The sequence below is a fragment of the Macaca mulatta genome, chromosome 3, assembly GCF_049350105.2.
Source record: "Macaca mulatta isolate MMU2019108-1 chromosome 3, T2T-MMU8v2.0, whole genome shotgun sequence".
NCBI classification, from domain to species: Eukaryota; Metazoa; Chordata; class Mammalia; order Primates; family Cercopithecidae; genus Macaca; species Macaca mulatta.
The window spans coordinates 5,770,278-5,793,149 of NC_133408.1; the positions used below are offsets into that span (position 1 = coordinate 5,770,278).

The 22,872-nt window shown below is 51.1% G+C and overlaps 1 long non-coding RNA gene across 1 annotated transcript; it reads right to left on the minus strand.

The window, feature by feature from the left end:
• Nucleotides 1–748: 748 nt before the first annotated feature.
• Nucleotides 749–10,402, minus strand: LOC144339643 (uncharacterized). Its single transcript, XR_013414898.1, has 3 exons — nt 10,339–10,402; nt 8,895–9,159; nt 749–5,549 (listed from the first exon to the last, which is right to left on the minus strand). It is a non-coding gene; the product is annotated as an uncharacterized LOC144339643 (long non-coding RNA).
• Nucleotides 10,403–22,872: the final 12,470 nt, after the last annotated feature.

A 22,872-nucleotide genomic window follows, 5' to 3' on the forward strand; every position in this document is an offset into this window, starting at 1 on the left:
CTCTTTTTCTTTTTTTTCTTTTTGGAGATGGAGTCTTGATCTGTTGCCAAGGCTGGAGTGCCATGGCACAATCTCAACTCACTGCAACCTCCACCTCCTGGGCTCAAGCAATTCTCCTGCTTCAGCCTCTAGAGTAGCTGGGATTACAAAGGCGTCCACCACCATGCCTAGCTAATTTATTATTATTATTATTTTTAGTAGAGACAGGGTTTCCCCATGTTGGCCAGGCTAGTCTTGAACTCCTGACCTCAAATGATTTTCCCGCTTTGGCCTCCCAAAGTGCTGGGATTACAGGCATGAACCACCGCGTCCAGCGAAACCTCGTTTTCTTTATAAATTACCCGGGCTCGGGTATGTCTTTATCAGCAGTGTGAAAATGGACTAATACAGACCCCAGCCTGCCTGCAGCACTGAGAAGGCCACATGGAGGAGCGAGTATGCGCAAGGTCTGGAGCCGTGAGCCGTCTCCCACTCATCCTACCGAGCCTTTTTGAGCAAGGCTTTCAGCTGAGCCTGGTCCTCAGGCTTCGACCTGCGTCTTCACCCTTTCCTACAAAGCAAGGCCCGGATGTCGGAATTCTCACCCCTGCACTCCAATGAGGAGGCTAAGGGTCGGGGAGGCTGCACACCTTCCTCAGAGCAGAGGTTTCACAGCGGAGGCTAGGTTCCCACCTGGGTGGTCAGACCCAGAGCCCAGGCTCCGAACCTCCATGCTTGCAGTTAAGCTGAGGGCAGATCCTATCTTTGGGGTCTTAATGTGAATTCACCCTATTAGAGCAGCTGGGGGCGGGCGGAGTTGTTTTTCTCTTTCCTAAAATCTCAGCGAGCTGCTGATTGCGTGCCTGCTACTTCAGGCCCCCCACACCGTGCCGAAATCCAGAGCTGTGCGTCCATCCATCCTTCCTCCAGGCCAGGCCTGCCCCTCGGATGCCCGGAGTGGGAGTGTGTATGTGTGTGTGGGGGGGTGTGGGTGCAGGGTGGGTGTCAAAGCAACAGGCAGCATGAGGAGGACGCATCATCTGTCCTTCAACCGTGCCATGGGCTCTGCTGTCCCTGCCCCTTTGGGAGTCCCTGGTGTCCCCCTGAGTCTGGGGTAGCCTTCCTTCTCTTCATGCTCCTCCCCATATCCAACCAAGCATTGGGTTCTGCCCTGAATCTCCCTTGAATCTGAGCCCTGACGCCTGCTTTCCTTCTCTCTGGGGAGGGCTCTAAGAGGCTCGAGGTCTCTAGGCCTCCCTCCGTCCGGCCTCTCTCAGCCCCTTTCCCTGCAGCAACCCTGTCTCCAGCCCCATCTCTGATCCCCCTCCAGACCCTCGTCCCAGGCCCCGCGTCTCCCGTGGTCCGACTTGCACACTCAACCCCTCCTCCTGGGGCATCCTGCCTGGCCTGAAGCCCTGCCCTCCTCTGCCTGGCCACAAGCCCTGCCCTCCTCTGCCCGGCCGCTGCCTTTCTCCAGGAAGCCTCCTGGCCCCACATCCAGGTGTGATGTCCTTGCCTTAAACCCCATAGGAGAAGGCACTTTATCTCAAGGTGGTACTTCCCTGTGTATCTGTGTCAAGGCAACCAGGGAGGGTGTGTCCCCAGACACCTCTTCTCTAGCGCCCAAGAGATTTCCAACAGAGGGCACCTCCCAACAAGAGAAAGGTCTTTTTCTTCACAGCAGGTTCCGGGCAGATCGATGTAACAAATGGTGGTAGAGAATTGGGAATGTTGAGGACGAAAAGGAGGAGGGAAGAAGGGTGGGGGACAAGGGCCAGCACTGGGGCAGGGTGAGGGCCAGTAGCTCTGGCAAGGGACTTCAGTAAGACAGGAGAGGGGCTGGGTGTGGTGGCTCACACCTGTAATCCCAGCACTTTGGGAGGCTGAGGCTGGCAGATCATGAGGTCAGGAGTTTGAGACCAGCCTGGCCAACATGGAGAAACCCCATCTGTACTAAAAATACAAAAATTAGCTGGGCATGGTGGCATCCCCCTGTAGTCCCAGCTACTAGGGAGGCTGAGGCAGGAGAATCGCTTGAAACCGGGAGACAGAGTGAGACTCTGTCTCAAAAAAAAAAAAAAAAAGAGCCTTAATTGACTCCCAGTTCCACATGGCTGGGGAGGCCTCAGGAAACTTATAATCATGGAAGGGGAAGCAAAAGGCGGCAGGAGAGAGAGGAGTGTGTAAAGGAGAAACTGTCAAACATTTATACAACCCTCAGACCTTGTGAGAGCTCACTGTCACAAGAATAGCATGGGGGAACCGCCCCCATGATCCAGTCACCTCCCACAAGCTCCCTCCCTCCCTCCACACATGGAGATTATGGGGATTACAATTCAAGATGAGATTTGGGTGGGGACACAGGCCCAAACTGTATCTTGGACTCTCTGTAGAGCCTCTCAACAGGAATGCACCTGGGCCGACATCCAAATTCTATCCTCAAAGAACCTGAGTGAAGAGTCCAGCCCTGCTGGGCTGCAGAACTGTGAGTCAATCAATGGGCGTTGCAAGCGGCAGCGTTTGGGAGTAACTTGTTATGCAGCAACAGAAGGTATGTACAGGTGTCTGTGATTTGGGATCTTTCTGAAGCAACCTGAGCAGTTGCTGAAAACTGGGACATAAGCCTCGTCACTGCCAGCGCTGCTAAATCTCATTTGCTTCACAATAAACAGCAATAGCTATTTAGATTCCAACTTTTTGGCGCCAGGTACTAGACCCACATTATGAGTAAGTGGAAAAGTTCACCTCGCCACTCGGGGGGGTTTGGTGTTATTTTTCTGGCTTTCCTCACCAGGAAGCTCAGAAAGTCATTATTGGCTCAGATCACCCACCGGCGAAGTGCTGGAACAAACACGGAAAGCCAGGCCTCCTGCCTCCAGGGTTTCAGCTGTTACTCCACACCCTGTTGCCTCCAGGTTTACCTGTTTTCAAAATCATTGCAGCTTTCTCCAAATAAGATATAAAAATGGCCAAACAAGCTCATTAAAAGATGCTCACAGTTGTTAGTTGTTAGGGAAATGCAAATCAAAACCACAATGAGATGCCATCTCACACCCACTGGGATGTCTATAATCAAAAAGTCAGACAATATTAAGAACTGGAGAAGATGTGGAGAAATTGGAGCCCTTGGATGCTATACATGAAAATGTAAAATGGTTGCAGTGCCTGTTCCTCAAATAAGTTAAGCACAGAATTGCCACACGACCCAGCTATGCCACTCCTGGGTTTATACCCAAGAGAAATGGAAACATATGTCCACACAAAAACTTGCATGTTCATAGCAGTCCTATTCCTAATAGCCAAAAGGTGGAAATAACCTAAGTGTCCATCAACTGAGGGAGGGATACATAAATGCAGCCCATCCATACAGTGGAATATTACTCAGCCAGGAACAAAGCACTGACACACACTACAATGTAGATGAACCTTGAAAACACTGTGCTCATTGACAGAAGCCAGACACAAAGATCACCAATGATATGATTCCTTGTATAGAAAATGGCCAGGATAGGCAAATCCGCAGAGACTGAAAGAAGACTGATGGTTGCCAGAGGCTGGCAGGACATGGAGGAACTGTGGGGTGCTAGCCGAAGTCTACGGGCTTTCTTTTGAGGTGATAAAAATGTAGTAAAATTGACCGTGTTGATAGTTGCACTACTGAATATTGTAAAAGCCATTGAATTGGGAGACTTTACCTGGTGACTATGGTGGATGAATTATATCTCAATAAAGCTGTTACCAAAAAATAAAAAAAAAAATCATTGCTGCTGAACCGTAGCCCCCACACTGTCCTGTTTCCGGCTGTTTGGTTGTGGATGTAGCAGCTCCCTGGACAGATGCCACGCGTCGAGGTAGGGAGGCTTTGAGGAGCCCCCTCACCCGCATCCTGCAGCAAGACTCCCTCCAGCATCCCCTCCGAGTGTCCCTGGGAGCCTGTGCTCCTCCTCAGCATCCAGGTCTGCAAGTGGGCAGCCTGCAGCCTCCAGGATCTGACGTTCTTGACCTTGTCTTCACAGGGAAGGTCGCCCTGAGGACTTACAGGCCTGGATGAAATGTGTTTTTTGTTTGTTTGTTTGTTTGTTTGAGGCGGAGTTTGGCTCTGTTGCCCAGACTGGAGTGCAGTGAGATGATCTCAGCTCATTGCAACCTCTGCCTCCTAGGTTCGAGCAATTCTCTTGCCTCAGCTTCCTGAGTAGCTGAGATTACAGGCACACGCCACTGTGCCTGGCTAATTTTTTTTTTTTTTTTTTGTAGTTTTAGTAGAGATGGGGTTTTGCCATATTGGCCAGGCTGGTCTCAAACTCCTGACCTCAAGTGATCCGCCCACCTCAGCCTCCCAAAGTGCCAGGATTACAGGTGTGAGCCACCGCACTGGCCTTCTGGATGAAATGTTAACTGCTATTTTCTGAGGGTTAATCTCATGCAGGGCAAATGACATTATCTCTGTGAACTGTGGTTGTGGCCATGCACAGGAGATGTTCTGTGCACATTATGCAGGCAGAGCCTTTGGAGACCCTGCGGCAAAGAGGTTGAATGACACCCAAGGGGGCAGAGCCAGGGTAGAGACCCTGGTCTCTGACGCTGAGGTTCTTGCCCCTCTGCCCCCTGGCTTCCTGATGGATTGGAAGCGACCAACAGAAGCTGAAGGGGGGCGCAGAGGAGACGTGACTTCGGAGCCTCCAGGAGGAACTCACCCTACCCACACCTTGATTCCTGACTTCTGGGTTTGTGATACTTTGTTATGGCACCCACAGGACACGAATCCTCCTGCAGAGTTAAAGGAAAGATGCTCCTGCACACTGTAAATGCTGATTAAAGCTACGTTTGCTTATAGCTCTTCTAGAGTTATAAAAGCAAAGCAAATAGCCAGCCTCAGATAGTGCTTTGGAACAGGCCGGGCGAGGGGTGAGAGCAGGTGCCTCATGGTCCAAGCTTGGGGGAGCTGCTGTGGCTGAGCACTGGCCTGCATGTGGTGGCAGCACCGTGAGGCTGGGGCCAGATGGCTCCCTTCTCAGGTCTTTTTCTCTTCTGTAAAATGAGGGGTTGGTCTTGATCATAATTTCTCGAATTTAATGTATTAGAGTGAGTAGTGGCCCCTCAAAAGATGTGCCCCTACCCCCTGGTACCTGCGAAGGTGACCTATTTGGAAAGAGGGTCTTTGCAGACGTAATTAAGAATCTCGGCCAGGGGTGGTGGCTCTTGCCTGTAATCCCGATGAGGGAAGGGGCTGCTGGGTCCGTGTCAGCAGGGCCAGATTTTTCTGGAGGCTCTAGGGAGAAGTTGCCTTCCTGCCTTTTCAGCTTCCAGAGGCCACCTGCATGCCTCATGGTCCCTACAGCAGACCACATCACTCCGACCTCTGCTTCGTCCTTGCATCTCCTTCTCTGCCTCCCCTCCTCCCTCTCATAAGGACGCTGGGAGGACACCGGACCCCCCCAGCTGACCCAGCAGAATCTCCCCTCTCAAGATCCTCACTTGCATCACATCTGCAAGATCTCTGCCGAAGCTCTGGGGATTCGATTTGGCATCTTTGCAGCGGCCGTTATTCTGCCCACCGCAGGGGCCCCCACCTGATGATAGAGAAAACGCACACAGAAGATGCTCAGAAACACGTATTGAGTGAAATTGTGAGTGGCTGTGTGGAGCCAAAACTAGGCTGGTCTGTGCAGGAGGTGTAACAAGAGCTGCGTCCTGTACTTCTGCCTGCCTTCTTTCCTCTGCCATTGACTGGAGGTCAGCAGGTCTGACAGTTCCAGAAATAGAACTTCTGCTCTGATCTGATCCACACGAAGGTGAAGGTCAGGTGCAGGATCCCCCACCCCCACCTTGTGAGTTCTGGGGGTGCTGAGCCAGGGCCCCACCTCTGCCCTGGGGGACACCCCCTGCCAAGTTTGCTTGGAGGCTCCTTTGAGCTCAGGCACACCCAGGAGTCAGAAGGAGAGGACTTGTAAAGACAGGGCCTGTGACCTGGGGCAGGCCTGTGTCCCGGCCCTTAGGGAAGGAATAATGAGCAGACTATTGTGTAAGAAAGATGAGAATCAGGCAGATAAAGGGCCCAGTGAAGCTGCCTGCCCCACTCCCTACCCCCAGGACTGAACCTTGGACCCCACCTAACATTCCAGCTCCACTGCGGTGCCCTGGTCTCCGTGACAACTGGGAATCATTTTACAAATAGAAGATTGTGGATACATGGGAATGCAGAGGTGAGGAAGTCTCAGGAGTAAAGGTTTCATTTACCGCACCTTGGTGCAAAGGTGTCAGGCCAAGCCTTGGAGCCAAATTCTGTGCAGAACGACCAGGTACAGAGAGCAGAAAACATGAGCTATGTTCCTGGCCCTTTGCCTGTTAGCTGTGTGGCTCTGGTTATGGAGTGAAGGGAGCAGCAGGGTGATCTGGGCCTTAAGTGACAGAATTCCTAACTCTCTGAGGCCAGAGCAAGGCTTTGGAAAGGCTGGAGGGAAGCCATTAAGTCGGCGAGATTTTCCTGGCTTGCCCCATGGAGGCAAGATGGCTGCAGGGCTCCAAGCATCATGTCCATTGAGGACAACATCCAATGCAGAAAGGAGGGCAGGTGGCAAAGGGTCTTCTCCTCTCACAACTGTTTTATCACAAACTCCTTCCTCATCCAGAAGCCCTCAAAGTCTTTGCTTTGTTTCCCATCAGCAGGAATGTGTGGCAGGAAGGGATCTCACAGGGATTCACAGTTTAAACCAATCCCTGGGGCCCGAGGGGCAAAGTGTCTGAGTGACCCAGCCCTCAGTCACGTGTCCATTCCTGAGACGGAGGTCAGTCTTGCACCTCTGGAACTGCATGTACCAAATGTGAGTGCGTTTGTACCTAAGTGTGCCTGTTCACCTCGGCGAGTGGACATGTGTGAAAGCGGATGTTTGCGTGGGCGCAGGTGTGTGCTGTGTGCGTACAAAGTGGGGGCAGGGCTTGTGGGGAGGTGGAGTGATTGTGCAAAGCAGAGTGAGGTGGTGTTGCTGGAAGACATGGACGGAGGCATGACACAGACTGTCCACTGCAAAAACCATGGACACAGGCTGCCTGCCGCAGGGACCACAGATGGAGGTGTGACACAGACTGTCCACTGCAGGGACCACAGATGGAGGTGTGACACAGACTGTCCACTGCAGGGACCACAGATGGAGGCGTGACACAGACTGTCCACTGCAGGGACCACAGATGGAGGTGTGACACAGACTGTCCACTGCAAAAACCATGGATAGAGGCGTGACACAGGCTGCCCACTGCAGGGACCACAGATGGAAGTGTGACACAGACTGTCCACTGCAGGGACCACAGATGGAGGTGTGACACAGACTGTCTACTGCAAAAACCATGGATAGAGGCGTGACACAGGCTGCCCACTGCAGGGACCACAGATGGAGGCGTGACACAGGCTGCCCACTGCAGGGACCACAGATGGAGGTGTGACACAGACTGTCCACTGCAGGGACCACAGATGGAGGTGTGACACAGACTGTCTACTGCAAAAACCATGGATAGAGGCGTGACACAGGCTGCCCACTGCAGGGACCACAGATGGAGGCGTGACACAGGCTGCCCACTGCAGGGACCACAGATGGAGGTGTGACACAGACTGTCCACTGCAGGGACCACAGATGGAGGTGTGACACAGACTGTCTACTGCAAAAACCATGGATAGAGGCGTGACACAGGCTGCCCACTGCAGGGACCACAGATGGAGGCGTGACACAGGCTGCCCACTGCAGGGACCACAGATGGAGGCGTGACACAGACTGTCCACTGCAGGGACCACAGATGGAGGTGTGACACAGACTGTCTACTGCAGAGACCACGGACGGAGGCATGACACAGGCTGCCAGCTGCAGAGACCAGCCCTTCCAGAACCTGGCTGCCCTTCTTCTTGGTGATGGTCCCGTTTTAAAGGGCCTGGTCCAGGAGTGGATGTGCCACTCACTCCTGCTCTCCCTGAGGTCTGGACTTGCTGCTAAACAGTGGTTAGGAACCTTGCAACAGGCCCTGATTAGATGTGAGATTTCTTCCAAGGCGTTCAACACAGGCCACCTGAATTCACTTTCAGACGTGTTCTCAGTCCTTTCTACACGGGTGATCTCCGCTCTTCCATCAAAAAAGTGTCATTTTAATGATATAAAAAAAAGCAGTGTTTGCTCATTGTAGAAAAATTGGAAAATACATGGAAAAAACTCCTCTCTTTCTACAAATTAACATTTTGCAGATTCTTGTCTATGCAGCTGAATTCCTATTCTTTTCCTTTTAGATAAATGGGCGTCATAATCCATGTCCCACCTCGCAATCTCCGTGTTTGCTTCCGTAATAGGTACTTAAAGCTTTCTTATATCAGTGCAGGTTCTTCTGCAGCATGACTTTCGGTAGTATTCCATCGTATAGACACAACAGAGCTTATTTAGCAGCTGTTTTGGCTCCTGTGAATTTTGGGTTTCCCTGAGTTCCTTGTCGTCTGCCTGAGTTTTGTGGGCACCGGACAGGCAGCCCCACCTGCCAACCACACAATCCACTCACGTAAGATGTCCCAACTGGCACCCAAAACTTTCCAATCACTGATCCCATCACAGCCACTCTTTGGAAGCTGTGGGGCCCGGTGAAAGGGCACTCCTGAATGGACTCGTGAGCTCCTGGCGCTGGAAGGCACCTCCCCCATGCCCTGCACCCCCTCTCTTCCTCTCCTGCCCCCTCCTCCTCTCAGCACAGGAGACACGTGGAACCTGCCTGCTCCAGGACACGGGAGGGGTGGAAAGAGGAGAGAAGGGTAGAGGGGAGGAGGAGCGAGGAGCCGCTCCGGGTGGGAGGGAAACAGGAGCTGGGAGATCCCACAAAGGCTTGTTTTTACAGTGCCACTCTGTGACCCTGGGAAGTCACCCAGCTTTTCTGTGCCTCAGTTTCCTTACCTATAAACAGAGATCCTGGGAGGAGAGGCCTCCAAGGTGGCCTTGGGGCTGACATCCTTAGAAGAAGGCAACAGTAAGGGCCTTCCTCTCCCAAGGTTTCTTTTAAGTGGGGGTGCAACTTGCCAAAGATGTGGAGGCCGCTCTGCAGGGCACCGCGCCTCACTCCTGAGGAGAGCTCACCCTGCGCCTGTGGGGTCTGGTGGGAGCCTCGGAGCCGGCCCAGCAGCTCTCCTGTGAGCGGTCCCCAGCGTTTGTACCACCGGTGCTGTAGAAGGGCGGGGAGACAGCACATGGGGACTTGCCATTCCCGTTCTGTTCCGCAGCACTGGAAGGGCGGACAGGACAGGACCGGCTGCTCATTCCGCGCTGAAGGTGAGGCCGGGCTCCAGGAGTCTTGGCTGGATGCAATCACCTGACCTGGGGGTTCAAAGTGCCTAACACAGGTGCTTACCCCTCTTCCCCCTCACCCCTGGCTGCACCTGGGGCGTGGAGCTTTCCTCTAAGCCTGATCTCCCCGCTCCCCCAAGAAGGTCCTGGGGGGATGGCCTGGGATCAGCCAGGACTCAGTTCCCACCTTAGGAGGCCTCTGGTCATGGAAGTGCTAAGGTGCCTGGTGTCCGTCTGTATGGGTGACTCTGACTTGGGGGTTGGGCGGCCCTGCCTGTGTCCAGTGACATGGGGTGGTGTGTGCGGAAAACCAGATGCTCACATGGCAGTGGGCAGGGGAGTGGCTGGGGGTTGGGGGTGAGGGCTACTGGTTCCTCCCCCATCTGGGGACCATTTCTGGGGACCCTGGCACCCACAAGCCTGGATCCTCCCATGGTCTGCTGCTTTCCTTCAAGCCCTGGCCTCATCAGACCCCCAAGGCTCCCTACACAAGGTTAATTATTCACGTGTCCCGGGACCCAGGTACAAAGTCTTCTCCTTCCCACATCTGCAGAAGCTGCTCTTGTGGACCCGGCTCCAAGGAGGAGAGGGCAATTGTTTTATTTTAATCATTAAAACATTTTCTGGGATATATGTGTTGGTTGAAAAAAATTAAAAGATATAGAAAAGTATAAACAAAAAATTAAAGACAGGCCCTGTGACTCATGCCTATAATCCTAGCACTTTGGGTGCCCAAAGCAGGCAGCTATCCTGAGGTCAGGAGTTCAAGACCAGCCCGGCCAACATGGCAAAACCCTGTCTCTACCAAAAACACAAAAATTAGCCGGGCATGATGGCGCACGTCTGTAATCCCAGTCCTTGGGAGGCTGAGGTGGGGGAATCACTATAACCTGGGAGGTGGAGGTTGCAGTGAGCTGAGATCACGCCACTGCATTCCAGCCTGGGCAACAGAGTGAGACTCACTCTCAAATAAATAAATAAATAAATAAATAAATAAATAAATAAAAGAAAACCACCCATAAGCCCACCAACCAGACAGGCACTGCTAACAACTCACGGCGTTTCCTTCTGGGGTTCATTTGTTCGTTTTTCCCTGACACAGTAGGGTCCACGAGGAAGTCAGGATCCACTGGCAATGTTTGCAGTGTTGTGTTTAATGTGGCAACTGGTTGCGTGATGATAGAGAAGTAAACAGCATGTCTGGTGGCAGTCGGGTTACCACATAGAATTTAGGACGCCCAGTGAAATGTGAATGCTAGGTCAGTGACATAACTTTTTGATATAAGTATATCCCAGGCAACATTTATTTATTGGAAATTGAGACAAAGGGAGGTGGGGGTGCTGCCAGGGAGGGAGAGCCAAGGTCCACTTCCACGCCCCTCCCAGAACTGGAGCCAGAGGCCCGCTTGTTGGGGGCCTGGGGCTCAGAGGGGAGCGAGCGGCTGCTGTCATGCTGTCTGCAAATGCTGTCCAGCTTCCCCCACTTTCTCTCGCTTGGCAGGTCACCTGGTCCACACTCTCCTCCCCTGATCCCCTGGGTGCTCCCCTCCCCCTACAGGTCCCCCTCCCTTCTGGGTGAGCCTGGATGCCAGCACCCTGTTTCGCCCGCCCAGCATGCAGAACCAAAGCGCAATGCTCAGAAACACCGCCAGTGTGCACAGGGCAGCAGGCTGGCTTCTCCCTCTCTCCTGCCGAGGTCTCCGCCCCCTGCCCCCTGCCCTCCTTCCTTCCCCTCTCCTCTTCTATTAGAAACTGTGAGTGTTAGGGTTCAATTGTGTCCCCCCAAAACAGGTATATTGGGGTCCTCATCCCCAGTCCCCTAGAATGTGACTGTGCTTAGAGATCAGACCTTTACAGAGTTATCTGATTAAAATGAGGTCATCAGCAGGGACCCTAGTGCAGTATGACTGGTGCCCTTTCAAAAAGGAGAAACTTGGATACAGACACAGACACACACGGAGGGAAGGTGGAGTAAAGGGGCAGGGAGAAGATGGCTTGCGATGGGAGTGACGCCGTTACAGGCTGAAGGACGCCTGGCAGTGCCAGCAGACACCAGGAGCGGGGAGAGGCCAGGAACAATTCTCCCTGGAGACATCCGGGAGACACCTTGGTTTCAGGATTCCATGGTAGCTTCCATAACTGCCAAAGAACACATTTCTGTGTTTTCAGCCACCCAGTCTGTGGTGTCTTAAGACTGCCACCCTAGGAAAGTAAAACAAGGAGTTAATTCATGAACGGTGGGGGAAATACGTATCCTTTGAAATACCACCTAGAGGAAGGGGTAATAGTATACCCGATCACGGCTCCAGTTTATGAAATAGTCACTCGGAACTTTGAAAAACAATATATTTTCAGGAATCAAAAGATTTGCTTGCTATGGACTTGTCTTGCAAAATAAAGAATCTCTTTGTAGACCACATTCATAGATGTATTTCATGTATGTTGACATTAATTTGGCTTGCTCAGAAATAGGAAACATGAGAACTTGAATATCATGGTGTTTACAAAGCCAGTGAGGTCAGTTCCTCTCCTGGGTTTCAGGGGCAACCATTGGCCGCCTGGCCCACCTCTGGAAAGCGTTTGGAGAGGGTGTGAGTTCTTGCACCCACCCTCTGGTTTTGCAAGCTCCCTCTGCCATGGTGGGTGGAAGGCTGTGTTGGGGAGGTAGTGGAGCCACAGTGGCCTCCACTCTCAACTGCACAGATGCCTGGTGTGGAAGGTATGATGTGCTGGATTCTGAATGCAGGTTGGGGCTATTTTTAGCATCTGGACTGGGCAGCAGGAGGCTGGGGGTGAGGCAGAGGGAGGGCCAAGGCCAACACCATTTGCTGCTAGTGGAGCTGGAGGAGAAGGCACCCACACGCTGGCTGGCCGCCCTCCTTTCCTGCTGGAGTTCCTGGTGAGTGCTTCCCCGGGGGCTGAGTTGTAGCTGTCTCCCTAAACACCTGGAAGGATGTGGAAATGGGAAATGGGAAGTGACTTGAGGGTTTGGGCCCTGCCCTGCTCTGACTCTAAGGACAGACGGCCCAGACCTTGGGAAGGACGGTTCTGCCCCGTCTGGTACTGGGCTCCTGACCCCTGGGAGGCCTGTTGGTCGGTGGTGAGCGGCTTTGCCACATCTCATGACACATGGACATGATGCCACGTTGCCTCAAGGGGCACTTGTGAAAGTCAAAGTAGAAATGGATGAGCAGCGCTTAGCCCATGAGGAAGTGACGCACCAGTGACGGCCTTGATGGTGGGGCCATGGGCAGAGAGGGTCTGGTCTCTTGGCTGCCCCCAGCCTCCCAGGGTTGGGCAGCCACCATCCACAGGGCTGGGGCTCAGCCTGTCTCCCTTCGTGGGAGCCGCTGTTTTCCAAGGGTGTGGACATACACGTGGTCTGCTCCCTCCTTCCATGTTTCCTGGCTGGAGAAGACCTGAGTCAGCACGTGAATGAGGAGAAGAGGTGGCTCTCTGCAAAGAAACCTAAACACAAGGTCTGATTCCCACTTCCCATAGCCCCCTTCAGGGAGGCCATTGACCACTTGACAATCACAGACTATTTGTGCGGAGGGAGACATTCCAGATCATCTTGCTTGATGCTTGCCAACACATGTCACTTGGAAAGAGACTTAAAGGATAATACTCTTGGTTAAATGAACTACAGGACTTTTCAGGGCCTTGACTAAGCTCACATGATCAGAGTGTCAATAAATAGAGGTGTGGTGTGCAGCATTCCACAAGTGTGTTGATTGAAACCTTTTACAAATTTTATTTTCACTTTACTTTTTAGAGACAGGGTCTTGCTCTGTCATCCAGGCTAGAGTGTAGTTGTATGATCATGGCTCACTGTGGCCTCAAAACCCTGGGCTCAAGTGATCCTCCTGCCTTAGCCTCTCCAGTAGTTGGGTCTACAGGTGCATACTACCATGCCCGGCTAATATTTTTAAAACATTTTGTAAATATGGGGTCTCCCCATGTTTCCCAGGCTGGTCTTGTGAGTCACTGCATCCAGCCTGAAATCTTTTAAAAGTCAGGTTTATTGAGATATAGGCTGGCAAGGTGGCTCACGCCTGTAATTCCAGCACTTTAGGAGGCTGAGGTGAGTGGATCATTTGAGGCCAGGAGTTCGAGACCAGTCTGGACAACATAGCAAGACCACATCTCTACAAATAATTAAAACTAGCTGTGCATAGTGGCACACACCTGTAGGTCCTAGCTACCAGGAATTCGGGGGTGGGAGGATTGCTTGAGCTGAGTGACAAGCAGTAGAGTGAGACCCTATTTTTAAAAAAAGAGAGAGTGATATAATCAACATACAGTCAAACTCATTGTTTTAGTGTACAGTTCTATGAGTTTTGACAAATGCTCACAGTTGTGTAACCACCACCAGAGCCAAACATAGACCATATCTATATCACCCCCACGCCCCTTGGCAGCCAGTTCCCTGCTCCTTCTCTCAGCCCCTGCAATCACCGATTTGTTCCCCGTCTCTACAGTTTTGCCTTTTCCAGAATGTCGTCTCCATGGGATCTCGGCGTGTAGCTTTTGGTGTCTGGCATCTTTCACTCAGCATAACACGTCTGAGATTCATTTATGTTGCTGCAAGTGTCAGTAGATGGTTCCTTTTGTTGCTGAACAATAATATCTGCTGTTGGGATTCCCCACAGTTTGCTCATCCATGTCCCAATTGATGGATATTTGGGTTGTCTCCAGTTTGGAACAATTATGAATAAGCTGCCAGAAACATTTGTGTCCAAGTTTTTTTGTGATCTCTAGGTTTTGCTTGTTTGTTTGTTTGTTTGTTTCTGTTTTCATTTTGCTTTGTTTTTGTTTTTGAGACAGAGTCTTGCTCTGTTGCCCAGGCTGGAGTGCAATGGCATGATCTTGGCTCACTGCAATCTCTGCCTCCTGAGTTGAAGCAATTGTCCTGTCTCAGCCTCCCGAGTAGCTGTGACTACAGGTATACACCACCACACCCAGCTAATTTTTGTATTTTCAGTAGAGACGGAGTTTTGCCATGTTGGCCAGGCTGGTCTCGAACTCCTGACCTCTAGTGATCCGCCCACCTCAGCTTCCCAAAGTGCTGGGATTACAGGCATGAGCCACCATGCCTGGCCTGATCACTAGTTTTTACTTTTTGGGTAAATACCTAGGATTAGGATTGCTGGGTCCTTCATTAAGTATCTGTATAACTTTATAAGAAACTGCCCACTTATTTTCCAAAGTGGCTATTGCATCTTGCATTCTTGTTGGTGACTTGTGTGAGCTTCACTGGCTCCATGTTCTCACCAGCTTGGATTGCTTGAGCCGAGGAGTTCAAGATCAGCCTGGGCAACATAGTGAAACCTGTCTTTATAAAAAAAAATAAACAAATTTAGCCAGGTATGGTGGTGTGTGCCTGCAGTCCCAGCTACTTAGGAGGCTGAGATGCGAGGATTGCTTGACCTCTGGGAGGATTGCTTGAGCCTGGGAGGTCGAGGCTGCAGTGAGCCAGGATTGCACCATTGCACTCCAGTCAGCCTGGGTGACAGAGTGAGACCCTGCCTCAAAAACAAAACAAAACAAAAAACAAACAAACAAACAAACAAAACCCAAAAAAACAATCTGCTGGAGATCCTGGGAAATACTGTTGCTGACATTGCAGCAGTACTGGTTCCTCATCATTTCTTTCCTTCCATCTCCTTGGATTGTAAACAAGACGCTGGAGGTGGAGTGGCTGTCTTATGACCAGGAAGCCTCTATGAGGAAGAAAGTGACACAGGATGGCAGAGCAGTGAGATAGAAGGAGCTTGGGGTCCTGGTGGCATCCTGGGGAGGCTGTACAAGCCAGGACTGCTTGCTTGGGTAAGAAAATTAAAATGTTGTTTGGTTGAGCTCTGGAACGGGGTTCTGGTTCATGCAGCCAAAAGTGATCCCTGGTGATGGGCTGGCACGGCAGAACAGTGAAAGCTGAAGCAGCACTGATTGCCAAAATGACCGCCGACTACACAAGCCATGGGCACAGCAGCTCCAGAATGGCCGAGGAATCTGAGGCACCAGGGGTCTCTGAAGGTGGGGATGAGGGGCTGGCTTCACACTGTAGTAGTGGTTGAATGTATTGTCAGAGACACTTAGTCCCTGAGACTTCCTCTGTCATCCACCTGGCTAGATGACTCATCCACCTCACTGAAGAGAACTCAGGAAGTGCACACTATAGAGAAATTGAGCCAGACCAGCTCTGGAGTTGGCACTCAGAGCAGAGCAGAAAGAGGAGAAAGATGTCAAAAGACAAAACAAAACAATACAGACCTGCAGGACATGAATTTCCTTACTGAAAAGGCTAGCCACATTTTCAAATAATAAATGAAAAGTCAAATGTAAGGGTAGAACAAAGATGTTTGAAGGTATGCAGGATTAAATCATTGAACCTCACATGCATTCTTTCTCAGGAAGTTCCTGTGATATGGGTGTCACTTGCACAAGGAAGTAAACCCCAAAAGAGAAAGATGTGAGGCACAGGACACATTAGATCTAGCACCAGAAAAGTATGAAGGAATTCTCATTGAAGTTGAAGGGAACTTTCATGGGGGAGCTGTGCCACAAGCCAAGAGGTCAGCCAGCCCAGATGCAAATAAGAGGACAGAGAGCTCTGGAGAGAATGTCTCCAAGGGGAAGGACAAGCAACAACAAAAGAATGATTACTTAGTATGTTTGACTTTGTTGAGAGGACTTTTATAGCTCTATCAGCAAATTGGGGGGGGGGTGCAGATAATTGGTAAGTAGTAGACAAAAAAATTAAGTTTATGAAAAAATGAGGCAATAGTTAACCTCAGGAAAAACAAAAAGTTGTACTAAAAAGGAAAGACCATCCTAGCTCCCTAAGTGGTTTAGTTGTGACAACATTTATGGGGGTCATAGTAATATCAGAACTAAATACTGACTTGGCCAAAGGTTGTGAATTGTGTAATTCTCTAAGTTGTGAAGATGCTGGGTAGGTAGAATAGGTAGGAGTGTGTGGGAGGTGGTGGTGTAAGTGAGATAAAACCGAAAGGAATAGTATTGTAATCATGTTAGAAGTGTGAAGGTCAAGGTCAACAGAAACAGCTGAGAGACTTGAAGGCAGATGACTCACAGGGAGGGAGCTGGAGGTGGGAAGAGGTGCAGTGATAACAACTGTTTATTATCACAAGCCCTGCAGCACTACTTAACTTTTAAAACAATGTTATAACAATCACGTTTAAAAAGGAAGAAATAATAACTTGGTGAAAGCGACATTCTCTCTCCTCCAGAGAAAAGCAGCACAAGTGTACCTGGGCATTTCTGTGTTGGTCTTAGAAACCCAAGCCCATTCACCTGCCTGGGAGCCTTTTGCTACGTCCAGCAGTTCCTCTGGGAGCTTCCAGCCTGCTGGAGTCTGAGCACTGGCCTCCGTGGCTGAAGCAGGGTCATCTCTTGCCCTTCGTCGATTCATGGATTGGCACAGGTGGATTTATGGCTATGTTGCCAGCCAGCTATGAACAAGCAAGGGGTGCCAACAGGCCACGCTCTGGCAAACAGCCAATGGGGAAGACGGAGACTGTCCCTTGCACACTCTCCTTCTCCTCTCTGTCTTTTTCAGTTTTCTTGTTTTCCTTCCCAGTGGAATCCAATGCTGGTGTTGAGATGGTAGGCAGGCCTGGGAGCTCCCCAACACTATGCAGGTTCCTGCTCGGTGTTTCCTGTCCTGTTCACACACTCCCACGTGCCTCGTTTGGGCCTTGAAGGGGAGAGTCTCCTGCAGCCAGGCCCCTAGAGGAATTCCTCGGATCCCTGCTGTCCCAGGGAAGAGTGCAGAAGGGAAGGGGTGGGCTGCATCCCTGTGCTCAGAACAGACGCGACCACAAGGTCATGGCTGATTTCGTGAATTAGAGCCATGCCGGTCACCCTCTGCATGAATGTCCCATGGCTGGTGCCACAAATTTTACAAACTAGGTGAATCCAACAACAGATTTTTTCTTTCTCATGCTTCTGGAGGTCAGACGTCTGAAATCAAGGTGTGTGCGGGGCTGTGTTCAGTCTGAAGGCTCTGGGGAAGGACAGTTCCTTGCATCTCTCCCACGTCTGTCAGTGGCCTGTGGTCCTGCGATTCTGTGGCTGGTGGCTGCATCACCGCATCCCCGCCTTAGCCTTGGCCCACCTGCTCCTGTGTGCCTCCTCACTTCATCCTCCCTCCACTCAGGTCTGTGTCCAAACTTCCCTTCTACAGGGACACCAGTGTTATGGGACTTAGGGCCAACCCTAACTCATCATTACCGCATCTTAACTTGATTCGTTTCTAAGACCCTTATTCCAAATAAGGTCCCATTTACAGGCACTGGGGTTAGGACTGGGACATATTTGTGGACACAATTCATGCACAGCCTTTTCATCACTGGCCTCCTCCTCCACTCTCATGGCTGCTCAGAACTTTCCACCCTTAAAAACTCCTCTCATCAACATGCTGCCCTAGCACAGTCCCACTGTGTCCTCTTCTCTTGTCACCAAACTTGTTGAAGGTCGTTTATACCTCAGCTTCCCCTGATACATTCCTCCGCCATCACCATCTGCCTGACCCGTGCCTTCAGGAAGGTGCCTGGGGGGAGGGGGTTTTCCTTGTGTCTGGTCCTTTGCATGCTCTGTGGCTTTTGAGGTAGGTGTTGAAGGCTACAGAAGCCCACCCTCCCCCGACCACCCTCGGCTTGGCTTTGATCTCACACCCTGTGTGTGTACCCGGCATGCTGCACATGGGGTGTGTGTGTGTGTGTGTGTGTGTGTGTGTGAGGGGGACAGCCCTCCTAGGACTGCATTGTCCTGAGGGCAGCCCTGAGTCCTCTGCACCGCTCAGTCTAACAGCAGAGACAGATAGACCCCAGAGAACCCAACTGGAATGCCTGGAGACTCTCCACTGGAGCTTTGCCTCCAGGGTAAGCTTAGGACCCACATGGCCAGGCTTTGGCTTATTGCTGGAGAGCTTGCACCTGCTGCGGAACTCATAGCGTAGCCTCTGGCTGGATCACTCCCTTCCCTTGGCTCAGTCCGCACTTGTCGATCTCCAAAATCCAATCCACCCTTGAAAGGCAGAGGTCAAGCAACGGGCTAGGGACACAGAGGGGACCACGGAATGGACTTCTAAATTTACTGAGTGACACCAGGCAAGTGACTTGACCTTTTGGAACAGCTACCTGACCTGGAAGATGGGGGTGAAAGTGCTTTCCTCATGGGTGGCTGTGAGAATGAATGAATTATTACTAGCAAAATACTTAGGCACATTGGATGGCACCTAATAAGAGCTCAATAAATAGTAACGATCATTATGAATATAATGTAGTTTTCCAATAAGTGGGTGGCCCCCTGAGGTCCCCTGAACCCCGTGGTGTCTGTTTGAGGTCAGGTATGTGAGTTGCCTGGCACACCTACACTCTCTCTCTTTGCCCAGGTAGTTACTCACCTCCTGCAGGGGCTATTCTGGGGCCAAGAAACTCCTCCCCAGGCCTGGACAGGCAGTCCTGGGCCTGTGACAGCACTGGGATCACAAAGACAAACAGGTTGGCCCCGTCAGCTGAACTCACCTGGGTCTTTGGGAAAGTGCCCACTGTAGCCATGTCCTGCGAGAAGCTGGGAGGTTTGCAGGTTGCGGCCCTGCCTGCCACAACTTCCCAGAACATGGGGCTTCCTCAAGGCCAAGGCACTGAAGGGGCCATGGGCAGAGTGGCCTAGCTTAGTTAGGACTGCAGATGCAGAGCCAGGCTGGGCGGGGGCACGGTGGGGTGGGGGGAGTTTGACAGGCGGGTCTCTCGCTGGCCGGGTGTTTCCCCTCCCCACCTCCCACACCTGGGTGTGGAGGAGTCAGCGTGGTGTGTGATGCAAGGGGTCTGTCATCTGGGGCGGGAGTGAGCCTCCGTCTCCTGGACCTTGGCTCCCCCGACTCCCTCCCTCATAGGCCTGGCTGCCACCTGGTCCTTGCCACCCTGGACAAGTTGATGATATATGGATGGACATTCACTCAGGTGTTTAGGGGTTGGGGAATTATTCCTCCCCTAAATGTTGCTTTTAAAAAATTATTGTGATAAAATATCTAACATGAAATTTACCATCTTAACCATTATTAAGTGTATAGTTCATCGTACTAAGGACATTCACATTATTGTGCAGCCATCACCATCATCCACCTCCAGAACTTTTTCATATTCCCAAACCGAAACTCTCACTTCACGAAGCAGTCACGCCCCATTCCCCCTCCCCAAGCCCTGGCACCCACCCTTCTACTTCCTGTCTCTATGGATTTGACTACTCCAGGGCCTTTACATAAGTGGAATCAGACATTATTGTTCTTTTCTGTCTGGCTTTTTTCACTCAGTATAATGTCCTCAAGGTTCATCCATGTCGGAGCATGGGTCAAGATTTTCTTCCTTAAGGCTGACGAATATTCTGTTGTATGGACAGACCATGTTTTGTGTATCTGCTTATTTGTCAATGGACACCTGGCTGCTTCCACTTTTGGACTGCCGTGACTAGCACTGCTATGAAATGGATGTGTGATTTTCAGTTTGAGTCTTTGCTTTCAATTCTTTCGAGTATAAATCCAGAAATGGAATTGCTACATAGTACAGTAATTCTGTGTTTAATTCTTTGAGGAATCATGAATGCTGCATTTTTCTTTTTTGAGACAGGATCTTGCTCTGTTGCCCATTCTGGAGTGCCATGGCACAATCAATCCTGACTCACTGCAGCCTCAACCTCCTGGGCTCAAGTGATCCTCCCACCTCAGCCTCCTGAGTAGCTGGGACTACAGACACAAGCCACCACACTCGGCTAATCGTTTAATTTTTTGTAGAGATTTGTGAGGTCTCGCTGTGTTGTCTGGGCTGGTCTCAAACTCCTGGGCTCAAGCCATCCTCCTGCCTTGGCCTCCAGCAGTGTTGGGATTACAGGCATGAACCACTGTGCTTGGCCATAAATGCTGCATTTAAAGCACGTGTCAAAAGTAGGACGAAGACATGTTGCACAGAATGAAAAGGGTGCCCGGATCATGCTGTCTGCCTCTCCACGACCACAGACCAGTGACCTCACCTTTCTGAGTTTCTATTTCCTCGTCTGTAAAACAGCAGTGCCATCTTCCTTGTGCTGTGTGGGCTTTTGAGAAGAATTAACTTAGTTTGGAAAGTGCTGAGCCTGGTGGTTCAGCACCAGGGTTGGAAACTGTGCCACCGCTCTTGTTTTTGCGCTGCTGGAGAGCCAGGAATGGTTTTCCCACGTTTTAAGTGTTGTAAAAACTGAAAGACTAAGTGACAGAGACCACCTGTGACCTGCAAAGCCAGAAAGGTCTACTTTTTCCTCCCTGGCCCTTTGTAAGAAAAAGTTTGTGTTTTAGTTTAGAGATGGGCTCTGAAATCAGATGCCCGTGTTCCTGGGTGGCCTCTGCCTCATATAGGCCTCCTGACCTTGACCAAGTACTCTGTGATATGGTTTGGCTGTGTTCCCACTCAAATCTCGTCTCGAATTGTAATTCCCATAATCCCCACGTGTCATGGGAGGGACGCAGTGGGAGGTGATTTGACCATGGGGGCGGTCATGGGGTATAGTGAGTGCTCATGAGATCTGATGGTTTCGTAAGGGACTTTTCCCCTTTTGCTCGGCACTTCTTCTTGGTGCTGCCATGTGAAGAAGAATGCGTTTGTTTCCCCTTCCGCCATGATAAGTTTCCTGAGGTCTCCTTAGCCATGCTGAACTGTGAGTCAATTAAACCTCTTTCCTTTATAAATTACCCAGTCTTGGGTATGTTGTTATTAGCAGTATGAGAACGGACTAATACAGTAAATTGTATTGGTCTGTGCCTCTGTTTCCTCATCTGCAAAATGGGAATAACAAACCCACGGGGTTCATCATCGAACTTGCATCAAGTCACTGCTTAGCAAGGCAACCCCAACTACCTCATTTCAGTTGTGACACACTCAGCTCCTTCCAGCACATTCTGCAATGCATGTCTTGTGTTTGCTGAGTCATGCAGTTAGGATGTGAGGCTCTCAGCGGCAGGGGTCTTCACTGGCTTTGTTTGCTGATGTGTCTCTGGGGCTTACAACAGCACTCTGCAGAGAGCAGGCACTCAGTATTTGCAGAATGAATGCAGACCCCACAGGGTTATATGAGAACAAGATGGGTTAATACTTGGGAGACTTTGAGAGCAGTGCCCAAGACCCCCAGGCATGGTGGGGGAAGCCTTACCCAGGGGAGGTTCTTGGGGTGCCTGCTCTGGGTTCTGCCTCTGCCAACACAATTTGGCAGATCCAATGCTGGGTGGCACAGTGGAGAAGGCCAGTAGGCCTCCTGGGGCTTGCACAGGGGCATGGTGCCAAAAGAGATGCTGCTGGCCAGATGACCCAAAGCCACTGGGCAACTTTCCCGGGACCTGAGCGATGGGTCCCTGACACTTTTTTGAGCATCACCCAGGAGCCTGCCAAAGACCAAAGCGTTAGTCCTGTTATCTCCATGGGTCACAGAATCTGAAGATGCCCTCTGCAGAAGCCCAGCTCTGCCAAATTTGCAACAGTTGACAAATGCCTCTGCTCTACTCCTTCATTTCGGTGGAGGTAATAACCTCTCAATGATGACCCTACAGGGAAGAAATCATCCCCATGTTATAGATGGAGGCACTGAGGCTCTCAGAGGCAAAATGACTCACCCAAGTTCTCGCTGTTACTAAATACCCATTATGTGGACTTGATCCCAGAGTGGTAACCACGGGGTCTGCTGTTCAGAGAATGGGTGAATGGAAGATGCACGTAAGAAGGAGGCGTTGGAATCACTGGTGTTCTGGGGAAGGGGTAGGAAAGACACCGCCTCTCCTGGAAGGACCAAGGATGGGGTGGCAGGTCCTTCTTGGGGCAAGACCTGTGACTCAAGGGGAGGATGAGGGGAGTAGGGGTTGACTTCATGTTACAAAGAGACACAGACTCTGAGTGATGACTAATTTTAGGTGTCAACTTGACTAGGCCATGGGGTACCCAGATTAGGCATTATTTCTGGGGGTGTCTGTGAGGATGCTTCCAGAAGACATTAGCATTTGAAATGGAAGACTCAGTAAAGCAGATGGCCCTCCCCAGTGTAGGTGGGCATCATCCAATCCCCTGAGCGCTTGGATAGAACGAAAAGTGGAGGAAGGAGGAATTGGCCCCATATTAGTCCGTTTTCACACTGCTGAAAAAGACATACCCGAGACTGGAAAGAAAAAGAGGTTGGATTGGACTTACAGTTCCACATGGCTGGGGAGGCCTCAGAATCATGGCAGGAGGTGAAAGGCACTTCTTACAAGGCAGCAGCAAGAGCCAAATGAGGAAGAAACAAAAGTGGAAACCCCTGAAAAACCCATCAGATTTTGTGAGACTTATTCACTACCACGAGACTAGCACAGGAAAGACCGGCCCCCATGACCCAATTACCTCCCCCCGGGTCCCTCCCACAACATGTGGGAATTCTGGGAGATAAAATTCAAGTCGAGATTAGGGTAGGGACACAGCCAAAGCATATCAGTCCTCTTGTGTCTCCTGCCTGCTGAACTGGGACATCTCCTCTCACCTTCTCTGGCCCTGGGACCAAGAGTTTCACCATCGCT